We start from the raw sequence: 15,792 nt of genomic DNA, 5'->3' as shown, positions 1-15,792 counted from the left end.
CCACTTATTTGTAGAGACCAAAATTCTATACTCACATAGATTCCACTTTTATTTGATTTAATGCTTGCTTTTTTTACAAGTGTACTTACATTGATATTTGTAGATTATGAATTATCGTAAAATCATCTTATTGATTTTACTTTATATCGATATAATTTGAGGCATAAAATTTTATTATATTTTTTATTACCTTTTAATTTTGTGTAAGATTACAATGTGTAATATTATTCTTTTTAAGACAAGTCTTTATAGAAAGATTATATAAATAGTGTTAGGATAGAGTCAAAGAATTAAACAAATATCATGTGTTACGTGTTCATTCCTTGCATATTTATCCCTTCAATTACTAATTTAAAAAAAATAAAAAAATAAATAATCAAAAGTTCATTAATAAATTACATTTGTACCAATAGTCGCTCATTTTTGAACTTTTTGGGACCATAATTGGCCCATTTGTGCATTTTTATTGGTACCCATAGCACACGACTACCAAGGCATTTGTGCATAAGTATTGGTGATTTTAAGTGCAGAGTTATTGGGGCTTCTTTAAACAAATATCAAGTGACACTTTGAAAAGTGTACTTTCTACTTTCTAATCCTTGCGCGCATAACGAATCTCACAATGTGTAAATACTAATAGGTCATAACTATATTTATCCTTTAACTCTATCTTTTTTCTATTTCTAATACTAATACGGGCACAACTCTTTATTTAACTATTTAACTAAATCTAAAAAATCACTAATTACTAAAATCGTATCATTAAATAAATAGTCAAAAGTCTAGTATTTAAAATAAAATAATAAATATATAATTATTATTTTTAATTATGATATCAAAAATAAAACTTGATTATAGACAAACAAAACAATATTTAATTTCTTTATTGATTGTATTAAAGATTTCATATATTAAGTGTTCTAGAAAAGTAGATACAACAATTTTTTTCATTAAACTCTCGATTTTATTATTATAAATGTACTTTTAGCACTTACCAAGTTAAATTTTAGACTTTTCAATAATCTCTCTTGTAGACATATTTATAAGTTTTTCCTTACCATCGCCATGCCTCAAAATAAATAAACCATGGTTTCCATATAGGATTGAACATTTATCTCACATTTTTAAACTTAATCTAAAAAAGGAAATATGAAAGATGAAACAATATATCATCTTTAATCAATATATTTAAGCTTAATATAAAAAAGGAAATATGAAAGATGACTTTAATCAATATATTTAATAATTATTTGGAGAAAATGTTTTAGATCTTCATAAATTTATTTATTCATATTAGAATCTATTTCTAGATGAACATGATATGTTATATCTTATAAGAAATGTTCTTTTAAAATTACATTTATCTCTTTATATGATAGGGATAATATTCTTGTTAAAAAACTGTGATCTTAAGATTTTGATCCACTTTACAATAATCCTTGGTTTCAAAGATTTTATTTGATGTCTAAAATATTAGTGTATTATAGCTAAGTTCCTAGTAAATGACAACTTAATCTAGTAGATCCTAACAAAATTAAATGATACTCATAATACTATATGGAACAACAACTAGACTAGCTTTGGGTATGTGCAATATAAAAGGGGTCCAAAAAGTGACGATTTAAAAAAAAAAATGTTTTTTCTTTGCCCAAAAATGTAAAAAACAACTTTGACTTTTTACTTGGATTGGGGAAAAGTACATGTTGTCATGGTAAAATCCAAACCTAAACGGATATCTATTACATACACCATTTAAAAAATATATATTTATAATATATAATAATAATATAATATATTATATTATTATAATATTATATAATATATATTATATTATTATAATATTATATATTATATTATAATATATATTATAATATTATAATATTATATATTATATATTATATATTTAATAATATAATGTCAATATGTTATATTGACAAATGAAATGAAATATGAACTGTGGTAATTTAAAAAAAAATGTGCCAGGTAATGCATACTCATTAATTGAGACAACTACCTCATTCTGACCAGAGTGAAAGATTCATGGGAGAAAGGAAAAGATATCAGATATTCGTTAGCATTTGATATTTGTTGCTAAAAAATTAATTTATTTCCCAAAATCAACAAAGGTATGTTGATATCATACCTTTCATATATATTTTTTGTTTTTTGCATCATTTTTTTTGTTATTTTTGAAACAGTTAGGTTTTTATATAAATTATGGTGTGTAGTTGAAATTTTCTTAGTTTTTCAATTTTCTACTTGAATTAGGTTAGCAATGGATGGCAATCAAAACCCTACCCCAACAAATTCTCTTGTACCACCAAACCCTCCCCTACAACATCCACCTTCAATTCAAGACCTTATAAATGATAATTTGAGTCAGTTGAGAGATGTTTCTTAGATTTATCATAGGAACCCTCGTTTATCTCCAATGATAAATGCTTTAGATGCTATTATTTCTAATATGCAAGCTCTCACATCACAACATGGTGCATTTCTATAATGTTGAGATGCCATGAGGCAATAAAATGCTAATGGCCTCTCATATGACTAAGTTAAGGATTTGCCAATTTTGAAAGCCAAATTAGCCGCATTGTTTAAAAATCCTAGAACAAGATAAATTTTTCATGTCCAAAAGCACAAATATTCAATTAAATACTACCAACATCAGGGTATAGTGGATAATTTTTGGGACCGTTGGTAGATGGTTTATGATTTAAACCTCCCAACAACAATTTTGATGTCCCCTAATATTTTTTGAGGAAACTATATGTTGAATATTTCTTGGGTAAGCATGTCAACTACTTTGACATGAGAAGTTTACAAAGTGTTGGTGGAGGTATGCCTCGGGATAGACTTGGGGTAGTTTGAGTGATATAAGGTCCATATGTTCCTCCTCCACCTCTTGTACAACATACACACATTGTTGGTGATGCAGTTGTAGAAAGCATCACAACCATACACTCTCTAACCCATAATTTGATCACCCAGTGCTCTCAATTAGCTCAGATAGTTGACCATGATATGATAGGTGGTTTGATTGATGGAGGTGTTCCCTCATCATCTCCACATATTTGTGTGCCCCATACTTGTAGTTTCTACAAGAACACATGTTTGGTCCCACTTGTAAATCCTACTAAGCCTCCCATCGACACAGTTGAGTATGAGGTCCATGACATGTCACATCTAGGAGATGAGACAACACAAGCGAGAGCATATGTTGGAGAGTTATTGGGTGCCAGATATGTAGCAACGGTAAGACTTAACTTTTAATTTCAGAGTGTTGGCATTGAGATGCAGCTTTGTATGATCGGTTAATGATATGGTTGTCATTGTTGGCAATATCATCTCTTAAGTCTTCACAATCCATCAGTAGCAAGCAGACTAGGATACTGAGGTCAACTGGCTAAGCAGTAAGTAAACAGGATAAGTAGTGAGTAGATCGACAGGTAGTAACTAAACCAACAAGTAGTGAGCAGACCGACAAGAAATGAGCAGACTGACAAGTAGTGAGTAGACCGGCAAGTGGTAAGTAGATCGGTACAGTAGAGGTCCATCAGCTAAGAAAAGAACAGACCGATATTCAGGAGGAAACGGGTATGTGCACCAAGTTGTGGTACCAAAAGGGGGTCTTAAGATGCCACTTTTTTTCTGAAATCAGCAAAGTCTGAACTCCAACGACAAATTGAAGATAGTTACACTCCAAATTTGAAGATGCAACAAGAACAAGAGTCAGAGTGCTTCGATTCTACTTTCTAAACTACTAATTTTTTTTGAAAATGGTGGAGACTAAGGGCTTCAAAAAGGGGGGCCACAAAAAGTGGTCCTGTTTTTATGCAAAAAACATAACATAGCATCTGTTGTGGCCCCCCTAAAATGTTAAGTTTTTTTTTTGAATTTTTAAAATCGCTTCAGTGAGAAATTAGCTAACACCTTGAAGTTTATGCCAAAATTTTCAGCTAATTTTTTAATGAGTATGTGATTTTTTACTAATTTTCAAAGTGGACACATCCTGAAAAATAGAAATTTGAGCGTGCTCCCCCCTAAAATCATTGAAAACAAATCAAAAATCAAATTTTTTTTTTTTAAATTGTGTAGAATGGAGTCTAGTTTCTAAAAATGTAATTTTTTTCAAAATCTGATAAACGTGTAAAAATCTAGACCCAAAATAGTGCATGTTGGTTTTTAACAAAAAATGGACACACTAACAAAAGAAATTATAGATGAAAGACTTAACGAAATCAAAATTTGAAATAAATTACATTTTTGGATAGCTAAGAGGGAGCTCAAGTTTACCACAATATTTTTTTTTTACTTCATTGAAACACGTGCAAACCTGACGGAGAGCACGACCAAAAATATGTCAAAATTTTCAATGTTCTGATAAAAACACGTCTCTAGCCTGAAATGGTCGTCCAAACCTTTGGGTTGGATGCCCAAGGAAAATCCAAACCATAGGTTTGGTGTTTCCCAAAGCGGGACATTTGGCGCTCACAAATATGGCGAGCGCCCTATTTGGCGTGTGCCCAATATGGCACTCACCCTATTTGGCGTGTGCCCAATGTGATGAATGGATATTCCATTTAGCGCGTGCCAAATGTGGATGAAGAGGGAGATAGCTCGAGGGATAGCAGAATAAGGGAATTGTGAGAGCTAGAAACGGGAGGGACAAAGAAGAGTATGTATCAATAAGAATGAAGAGCCCGAGAAGAGGTAAGTGGAGAGAGAGAATATGAGATCTAGTTCATAGAGAGAGATGGAACTACGAGGGAAGGGAGATAAAGAAGGGAGAGGTGAGATGGGGGTTTCTATGTACACATTTGGCACTCTCCCTATTTGGCACACGCCAAATGTGGAATAGATACAAACTCTTCTTTATCTGTCACCCCTCTAGCTCTCACAATTCCCTTAATCTCCTATCCCTTGAGCTACCTCCCTCTTCATCCTTACACCCATCTAATTCCCTGTCTCACCTCTTTCCCTCAGTTCTTTCCTCACTCCCTCTTCTCTATTGGTCCTAAGGGGTCATAGGACACCATATGACCCCTTAGGACACAAGATGACCCCTAACGACACCTAAGGGGTCATATGGTGTCCTAAGGGGTCATAGGACACCATATGACCTCTTAGGTTACCATAGGACCCATAACGACACCATATTTTGTCCTAAGTGGTCATAGGACACCATATGGCCCCTTAGGACACCAAAGGACACATAACGGCACCATATGGTGTCTTAATGGGTTATAGGACACCATATGACCCCTTAGGTGTCGTTAGGGGTCATATTGTGTCCTAAGGGATTATATGGTGTCCTATGACCCCTTAGGACACCATATGACCCCTTAGGACACCATACGACCCATAACGACACCATATTGTGTCCTAAAGGGTCATATGGTGTCCCAAAGCATCATAGGAAACCATATGACCCCTTACGACACCATACAACCCATAACGACACCCTATTGTGTCCTAAGGGGTCATATGGTGTCCTAAGGGGTCATAGGACACCATATGACCCCTTACGACACCATACGACCCATAATGACACCCTATTGTGTCCTAGGGGGTCATATGGTGTCCTAAGGGGTCATAAGACACCATATGACCCCTTAGGACACCATACGACCCATAACAACACCCTATTGTGTCCTACGGGGTCATATGGTGTCCTAAGGGGTCATAGGACACCATATGACCCCTTACGACACCATACAACCCATAACAAAACCTAAGGGGTCATATGTTGTCCTATGGCCCCATATGACACCATATTAGCCCTTAGGTGTCCATACAACCCATAACGATATCATATTGTGTCCTAAGGGGTCATATGGTATCCTAAGGGGTCATAGGATACCATATGACCCCTTAGGACACCATACGGCCCATAACAACACCATATTGTGTCCTAAGGGGTCATATGGTGTCCTAAGGGGTCATAAGACACCATATGACCCCTTAGGACACCATATGACCCATAACGACACCCTATTGTTTCCTAGGGGGTCATATGGTGTCCTGAGGGGTCATAGGACACCATATGACCACTTACGACACCATACGACCCATAACAATAGCTAAGGAGTCATATGGTGTCCTATGGGGCCATAGGACACCATATGACCCCTTAGATGTTTTTATGGGTCATATGGTGTCGTATTAGGTCGTATTGTGTCTTAAGGGGTCATATGTTGTCTTAAGGGGTCATAAGACACCATATGACCCCTCAGGACACCATACGACCCATAACGACACCCTATTGTGTCCTAGGGGGTCATATGGTGTCCTAAGGGGTCATAGGACACTATATGACCCCTTACGACACCATACGACCCATAACGACACCTAAGGGGTCATATGGTGTCCTAAGGGGTCATAGGACACCATATGACCCCTTAGGTGTCCATACGACCTATAACGACACCATATTGTGTCCTAAGGGGTCATATGGTGTCCTAAGGGGTCATAAGACACCATATGACCCCTTAGGACACCATACGACCCATAATGACACCCTATTGTGTCCTAAGGGGTCATAGGACAGCATATGACCCCTTACGACACCATACGACCCATAACGACACCTAAGGGGTCATATGCTATCCTATGACCCCTTAGGTGTCCATACGTCCAATAATGACACCATATTGTATCCTAAGGAGTCATATGGTGTCCTAAGGGGTCATAGGACACCATATGACCCCTTAGGAAACCATACGACCCATAACGACACCATATTTTGTCTTAAGGGGTCATAAGACACCATATGACCCCTTAGGACACCATACAACCCATAACGACACCCTATTGTGTCCTAGGGGGTCATATGGTGTCCTAAGGGGTCATAGCACACCATATGACCCCTTACGACACCATACGACCCATAACGACACCTAAGGGGTCATATGGTGTGCTATGGGGCCATAGGACACCATATGACCCCTTAGATGTCGTTATGGGTCGTATGGTGTCGTATTGGGTCGTATTGGGTCGTAAGGGGTCATACGGTGTCCTAAGGGGTCATAGGACACCATATGACCCCTTAGGACACCATACGACCCATAACGACACCATATTGTGTCCTAAGGGGTCATATGGTGTCCTAAGGGGTCATAAGACACCATATGACCCCTTAGGACACCATACGACCCACAACAACACCCTATTGTGTCCTAGGGGGTCATATGGTGTCCTAAGTGGTCATAGGACACCATATGACCCCTTACGACACCATACGACCCATAACGACACCTAAGGGGTCATATGGTGTCCTAAGGGGTCATAAGACACCATATGACCCCTTAGGACACCATACGACCCATAACGACACCCTATTGTGTCCTAGGGGGTCATATGGTGTCCTAAGGGGTCATAGGACACCATATGACCCCTTACGACACCATACGACCCATAACGACACCTAAGGGGTCATATGGTGTCCTAAGGGGGTCATATGGTGTCCTAAGGGGTCATAGGACAGCATATGACCCCTTAGGTGTCCATACAACCCATAATGACACCATATTGTGTCCTAAGGGATCATATGGTGTCCTAAGGGGTCATAAGACACCATATGACCCCTTAGGACACCATACGACCCATAAGGATGCCCTATTGTGTCCTAGGGGGTCATATGGTGTCCTAAGGGGTCATAGGATACCATATGACCCCTTACAACACCATACGACCCATAACAACACCTAAGGGGTCAAATGCTATCCTATGGCACCATAGCACACCATATGACCACTGAGGTGTCCATACGACTCATAAGAACACCATATTGTGTCCTAAGGGGTCATATGGTGTCCTAAGGGGTCATAGGACACCATATTGTGCACACCATATGACCCCTTTGGACACCATACGACCCATAACGACACCATATTGTGTCCTAAGGGGTCATATGGTGTCCTAAGGGGTCATAAGACACCATATGACCCCTTAGGACACCATACGACCCATAACGACACCCTATTGTGTCCTAGGGGGTCATATGGTGTCCTAAGGGGTCATAGAACACCATATGACCCCTTACGACACCATACGACCCATAACAACACCTAAGGGGTCATATGGTGTCCTAAGGGGTCATAGGACACCATATGACCCCTTAGGTGTCCATACAACCCATAACGACACCATATTGTGTGCTAAGGGATCATATGGTGTCCTAAGGGGTAGTAAGACACCATATGACGCCTTAGGACACCATACGACCCATAACAACACCCTATTGTGTCCTAGGGGGTCATATGGTGTCCTAAGGGGTCATAAGACACCATATGACCCCTTACGACACCATACGACCCATAAGGACACCTAAGGGGTCATATGGTGTCCTATGGCCCCATAGGACATCATATGACCCCTTAGGTGTCCATACGACCCATAACAAACACCATATTATGTCCTAGGGGGTCATATGGTGTCGTAAGACACCATATTGTGTCCTAAGGAGTCATATGGTTTAATGTTTATGGTTGTGGCTATCAAACTCTAGGGTATATAGTAGAAATTTATCAAAGGTTAAAAAATTTCAATGGAAGTCATTTGGCACTAGCCAAATGAGCTGCACAAAAAAAAGGTTATAGGGTATAGAGTAGAAATTTATCAAAGGTAAAAAATTTCAATGGAAGTCATTTGGCGCTAGCCAAATGAGCTGCACAAAAAAAGGTTATAGGGTATATAGTTAGTGTTTAGTTTAAGGTAAAAAATTTCAATGGAAATCATTTGGCTAGTGCCATATTTGGCACTAGCCAAATGAGCTGCACTAAAAAACAGTTATATGGGACCCTTGACCCATGATCCAAGTCCACATTCTCTCTTTTTGTCTTCTTTCTGCGCATGATTAGACAAAAAAATGCTTTTTGCATGGTGTTGACATTTTATGCAAGGTTATTTTATACATTCCATTAGCTCTCGACCACTTTTTTTTTCATTTGGCAACGTCAAAGAGGAAGAACATAGTTTTTTTATCAAATTTGAATAATTGAGGTAATATTTTCTTGTTTTTAGAATTCAAATACTTATTAAGTGTTATTTTGTTTAAATGTTAGAATAAAAGTGTGAGTCAAAATTGATTATAATCCTATTAGATTTACATTAGATTTAACAATGCATTTGAAGGAAGTTGGATAAGAAAATTAATTGTTTAGTGGTTTAAAACAAAATTTGCAATTTCATACATCCTTTTTAAGATTCTTATGAAATAATTTAGAAAAGGAATACATGAAATAATTTCAATTTCATAGTTTTATATTCAAAGTCATACTATACATTCTAGTCGGTTAGCACTACCGAATCATGCAGTCGGTATATACACAGAGAAGTCGGTATGCACAGTCTAGTCGGTTACAGAAGAAAGTAGTTACAGAACGTAGTATACACCGAGCTGTCTACCGAGTATCTTTTTGAGACTACCGAGCAGTAAAGATGACACACCGAGTGAAATATGTTACTAGATAGATTGAACCTGGACATGCATATGAAAATGTGTTACAAGATCAAGGCACATCTAACTGCTATTACATTGGAAATTGCACCAAAAGATTGTGTATGATTACAAGGACAATTTAACCAATGATATATTTTGTATAGTTATTCATTCGATAAATCGTGTTTGTAAGATTGAAGCAATGAATTGGATCACCGTTTTAAGAGATCTATTTATATAGCATGAGTTAAGAGCAAGGTGTGTGCATGTATGAATGAAGGAAGACTGTTACAGAGACACAGAGGTCACCGAGAAGGTTTTTAGAGAATAGTCGAAGAACAGAGTAAACAGAAGGGTTTACCGAGTTACTATATGGGTTACCGAGGTATGCTATAAGCAAGGTAATCTTATTCTGAGCACGTAGAATCTGCTATAACATTTCAAATGTAAAGTTGCAGATATTTGTAATGATTTTATTGTAATATTGTGAAGATTGAAAGAGAAACCTTTAACAGGGTAAAAGACTCTAATCAAGTCTATAAATTGTAAAGCCTCTAACTAGGTGCAGCATTCAGAATAAATTTTGTAAAATCATTTAGCAAGGTAGATCTAAACAGATCTTGTTACTCCTAATGGGGTATGCTATCAGAAATGGCTAAATGTAGCTCTAATCGAGCATTCTTTATTATTGCAGTAGTGAAGTTGTGGGTGCCATCCCCACCGCAATTTTTCTCTCTAACCAAGAGTTTCTGCATAACCAAAATATATGTGTTATGGAGTGAATCATGTATGATTGTTATCTATTTGTTTTAACTTTATTTTATGTTATTGCACTATTATGTTTATGCATAACAATAAGGTTATTATTCAAGAAAATTTTTGGAGTACTAACTCACCCCTCCCCTCTCAGTACATTAGCTTTCCATATTGGGCCTAACAGCAAGTCTTGGTCAGGTGATTTGGTGAGTTTTTAAGGCTTGTTTTGGGATCTTCTCAGGTGTTTTGGGCAAAATCTAGGGTTACATAAATGAAAAATTTTAAGATTCTGCATTCAGTTTCTCGGATCCCGGACACTTCACGATAGTAAATCAGAGCATTTTCACCCAGTCAGTTGTTCAAAAATGAAAAAAAAAATTGTCAGACCCACTTTGGGGCCCGACTAGAGCTAATACACAGTGTGATTATTAAGGCCTAAATAATTAAATATTTATTATTTTTATTTTTTTGATTAAAAGAATACTATATTTAAATGCAAGAGGGAAAGGAGAAATTTTTAAGTCAATTCACTTATTTGGTTAAGAGGTAAAAAATTAACAGAGGGGCAAGATTTATTAAATCGTCCAATGATGATTTAGCCACACATTGTGCAATCACTATTTATTCAACACCTCTTGAAGGCATATAATGTTTAAATTATTTTATGATTTAAAATCTTTGGTCTTTGCCACTGATGTATGACATAAGGTGGGCCCCTTTTTCCAAAGGTACCGAGGAGGCTTCAAGACTTTGTTAAGTCTTGTAAAAATCTTGCCTCACACCTTAAAACCATGGCTGAGGAAAATTTGTGGGTTAAGCAGGAGGAGGAGGTTCGCTCCCTCTTTATTACCCCATTGTGATTTAAGGCAGGTATGATTAATGAGCGGGATAAGGGATGTGTGTAGGAAAAAAAAAATTGTTACCCCGCACAGTAAGGTACATGCCCACGAAAACCTATGGGATAATGTTTTCCAAGGCATGGGAATGGAGAGCTTGTCCCACGCATGTAGCAATCCCTCTAAAAACCGGTGCGGGATAACATTAAGGTGAATCCCATGCAAAACGAATGAAGTGAAAACGAGGGAAAATCTAAATGATTTTCGATTGGGAAAATTTGTAGGGTTTTCTTTGCAGTCGAGTGGAAGGGTGATTGATGTATGTTGATCAACTATGATAGGAAATATTTGCAAGAAGCTTTAAGATCCGTATTGTTAGGCTTTGCACAAACGCATATTATGCGATATCTGTAGATATTCAATCTTTTGTTTTAACAATCATAGTTTATGCTATGATGTGCTCTTTGCGGGTTGTAGTCCTCTTTAAAGGTTTTGCTCAACAATTCTCATACTTTGCTAATTCTTCGTCTTTTGCAAAGGACTATGCATGATGGTCGATCAAAGGAGTGAAGTAAAGGGAATCGCTTGAAATGTATGGTGAAAGATTTACTTAGCATGTATTTGAGAGCCATGGAATGAAGTATGTACATCCAAAAAAATAGATGAAAGGTGGTTTTATCAGACGTTGCACTCACTCGAAGGAATGGGATGATTCAAGGAGGAAGTGGTGAGCGAGCACAAAGGATTGTACGAGACATTATATTGGTTGTGCATTGGTTGGCATTGATGCACAACTGTGAAGGAGCTACTTTGTGTGTGAGATGATACAACGACCATGTGGAAGGTGCAAATAAGGCATGTGACTGAAGCCCGATTTATGACCCATACAAAATACATTCCAAAAAAGGTTGATACGACTGTCAGAGGTTCCTATTATGGAACATTTTCATAAAATCAAAGGTTCAATGAGCATATGAAGGAGCCAGAGTTGCACGGGTAGTGAACTCTAATGTAAATTCTTCATAAATTAAATGGGTACATGATGAATTAGCAAAGCCTTCACTTAGGAAGAATGTTTCTTCTAAAAGGCATAGTGAGATTAAACAATTGCAGCAAACCTTTTTTACTCAAAATATTATTTAGTTCCTTACAACGACATGTGTAAAGTGGATATATTACTCTTAAAGGAAGATATTATAATTTTCCAACAAAGGTTAAGATGTGAACAGAACTTGACTACAAATAGGGGCATTAATAACATGTGAGAGTTGTTTCATCGAAGGGGGAGAATTTATTTTACCCAGTCAAAGCATAAGAGGGTAAATATTTTTAAAAATCACTTGTCATTTCCAGCAAAGGAGTGTTTTTTGTCATTTTTCTTAGCAGAATGAAGTGTGTAGATAAAGTCATTTTTTGAATTTCCTAAAGAGGTTATTTTTTAGTTGAGTGTTGAGAGGGAAAAGCACTCAGAAGAGGGAAGTGGCCAAAAATAGCAAGTTTTGGCAAAGGTGTAGATTTTGAAAGTTGGGAGTGTGTGGGGGAAAAAGCGAGACTAGGTTATCATGTCCTAATCCTACCTCTTGTCACACACTACGGAATACGAAAGAGCCTAGAGGTATCGCACAATTGGCTACTTCTTTTTGTGAAAGAGAGAGCCACGGGCTACCTATTAGGGTTTCTATTCCTTTGTTGTAATGGAAAGGTAAGATTATGCAAGTTCAATTCTTAACCCTAAAATGCAAGTATGAGCTAACAACAAGATTACAGAATTGAACTTAAACAATGGAAAGCTGTAAATACAAGGATGAAATAAGAATGCAGATGTGTACCCGGAGTCAAAATCGGACTGAAAATGTGCGAGACAGGGGCGCGGGCGCCACTGTCCTGAAGACTGCACCGAAAACTGTCGTTTTGCACTCTGAAACACTGTCAGGAAGCTGTTTGAAAGCTGTCTGTCCGGAGTACCAGGGTGCCCAGCGCCTCTGTCCCAGGGACCAAGGTGCCTAGCGCCCCTGTCCTGGCAGGACCAGGGCACCCAGCGCTCCTGTCCCAATCTTCTGCTCTGCAATTTGATATAGAGTGTTGTCTCGACCTGTTCTCTCCGGATCTGTATCCTGTGGCGTCGTCTGAGTCTCGAAACCTACACTTATATCTGAAAAAGGGGGTATGGGCGGCTATATAGGGTTTTGCCTTAGTCAAACCCCCGCTTCGGTGATTTCCACCTCCACAAATAGCCAAGTTGTTTTGTAAAATGTATTGTGTGTGCAGACCTAGTGTGTGTGCAAGGTCCTAAAATGCAAGAAAGCAAACTAGAGCAACCCAGAAAGTAAACCCTAATTGCTTGTAAATGATAATGTAAATGCTTTAAATCAAGATGCAAAGTGATCTAAAGCATGAATGAAGGATATATTGAAGCTTTATGCAAAGACATGAAAACAACATGAAATCATACCCAACCCTCAAGGGAGAGGTACAAGCCAATCTTCAGTCGGTAATCTCCTATTGTTCTTCAATGTCTTCCAAGCCCTAAATGGATGAATGAAATTGATGAATGCTTGATAGAGGGATGTTGTAAGATGTTGAAGTCTTCAAAGATCTGCTCTTTCGCTGCATATGAAGTTCCTGGAAACAAAAATCCGATCCTTTCAAATGAAGAAAGAGAGCTCTTATGTATGAAACCCTAGGTCGCAATTTCATCTTTTGGCCAACCTAGAGATTGAATATCCCACCAATTTCTTGTGGTTAAGCTTTATTTTATGATTGGATCGCGCTCCTAAAATTTCGGGAAAAATGTCCGGGACCGTGTGCACTCCGGGCGCCACGGTCCCGACAACTTTTCACCAAATTTTCAGGGCCATCAGATATGATGATTTTAGAGAGAATCCTGAAGTTACAGGTGATTTCGAGATGTTTTGACCCCCGAAATCAAGCCCCCAAGCTCAGAATAGGGCCTAATTAGGGTTTTTGATTAAGTGATGTATTGGAGGAATAAAATGAAAGGGGCACGCTTTAATGAAAGGGCCCGACTTTGTGATGTGGAAAATGGTGAAATAGAACCTTTAGACCTAATTAATTCGATTAATTTAAGTGCTAAAGGGGAAATGCAATGCAAAATGCAACTGCGCCAAGGTGGGTGCTAAACTAGGTGTTAAATTGTACTGCCTTAGCAAGTGCGTACAATTTATGACGTTACTTTTAGCCCCCACTTTAGCGGTCATATGAGTACTACGTGCATATGCAAGCTAAAGTACAGAAAGTAAACATTATTTGAAAAAGGATATATCCATAAGTTGTCGGACGAAGCCCCCAGTGGTATTTGCAGTACACAGTTAGGAACCGCACCCTACAAAACACAGGTTAGATCACAAAAATCAGCTAATGCTTACTAAGGAAAGTGATGAAATTTGTGAGTAGCTGTATGCCCCCCCTGTTTCGACTTGCTTATTAGGGAGGTGAAACAGGGTAGCATGTTTACTTATGACAAATTGTGTAAGAGTATTGATGAGGGATGTTCCCTGAAAAGGCTTCATCATAGCACTTTTTGGAACATCCTGAGAGTAGGGGAATGAAAATACGATTCCTACGCAACAAACGGTTCGAAAATCGCATCTCCCAAACTCAAGTTATGATGAAATGAGTGAAAGAGGAAAATTAGGGTTTTGAAAATAAAGGTATAGGAATGAACGTATATACCTTGAAAGAGACACTTGCATTTATCACTTTGTTGATTCTGAGTACTGTTCATTGCAGCGGAGCCCACATAGCTATCATCATGCCTTCACGACGCCTGGAGCGTCCCACGAGGGTTGAGATCCTGCGCCAGGCCGTGATTGACGACGAGCCACTGGACGAGGTGAGTTGATTGAACTTTGACTTTTGATTTTCTGCATTTTGACTTTTCTATGATTGTTTGCGGGCCCTGAAGGCTGACCCGGGCCCCACCTAGGGCGCCATGGTCCCCCTAGGGCGCCATGGTCCCTGTGGGGTGCCCTGGTCCCCCCAGGGCGCCATGGTCCCCTCAGGGCGCCATGGTCCCTGACAGGGCGCCATGGTCCCTGACAGGGCGCCATGGTCCTTGACAGGGCGCCATGGTCCCTGACAGGGCGCCATGGTCCTTGACAGCGCTTGGCATACGATGTTCGATAGTTTGCATAAGTGATTTTGATGATCGAGTACTGATTACGGTTATGTTTTTGTGTTGCAGGGCCTTCCGTACATGAGAGAGCATATAGCGGGACATATTCTTCGCAGTTTACGAGATCCGATTCCGCGGCTTACTCAGTCAGAGAGAGACACACTGTCGATAAAAGGATTATGGTATGTGATCCTCATGCCAGCCATTCGGTTCCATCCTGTGATGCTGATGGCATTGATGGAGCGATGGGATCCTGACACATGCACATTTCATCTTCCAGTAGGGGAGCTGACAGTTACACTCGAGGATGTGTACCGTATACTTCGTCTTCCTATCAGAGGAGCGACTGTTACATACGCGACCGATTGGTCAGCGGAGGATCATCAGAGGGAGCAGGTATATTGCATAGGGAGAGTCATGCCGAGTGAGACGAGAGGTCGCATCATGGTCAACTGGCTCTTACATCCTACAGGGGAGGTACCCCTTCTGAGGCGCCTTATGATTGCCATCATAGCACTAGCCGTCTGCCCTAATGGGCGAGGCATGCACATGCATGGAGGTCTCACATGGTGCATCAGAGCGATGGAGAGACACAGGAGAGTGTATGCTTGGGGTCGGAGTAT

This window comes from Cryptomeria japonica, chromosome 10 (genome assembly GCF_030272615.1).
Source record: "Cryptomeria japonica chromosome 10, Sugi_1.0, whole genome shotgun sequence".
Classification (NCBI taxonomy): domain Eukaryota; kingdom Viridiplantae; phylum Streptophyta; class Pinopsida; order Cupressales; family Cupressaceae; genus Cryptomeria; species Cryptomeria japonica.
The sequence above is the reverse complement of the archived record's forward strand: the minus strand, read 5'-3'. Positions refer to the sequence as shown.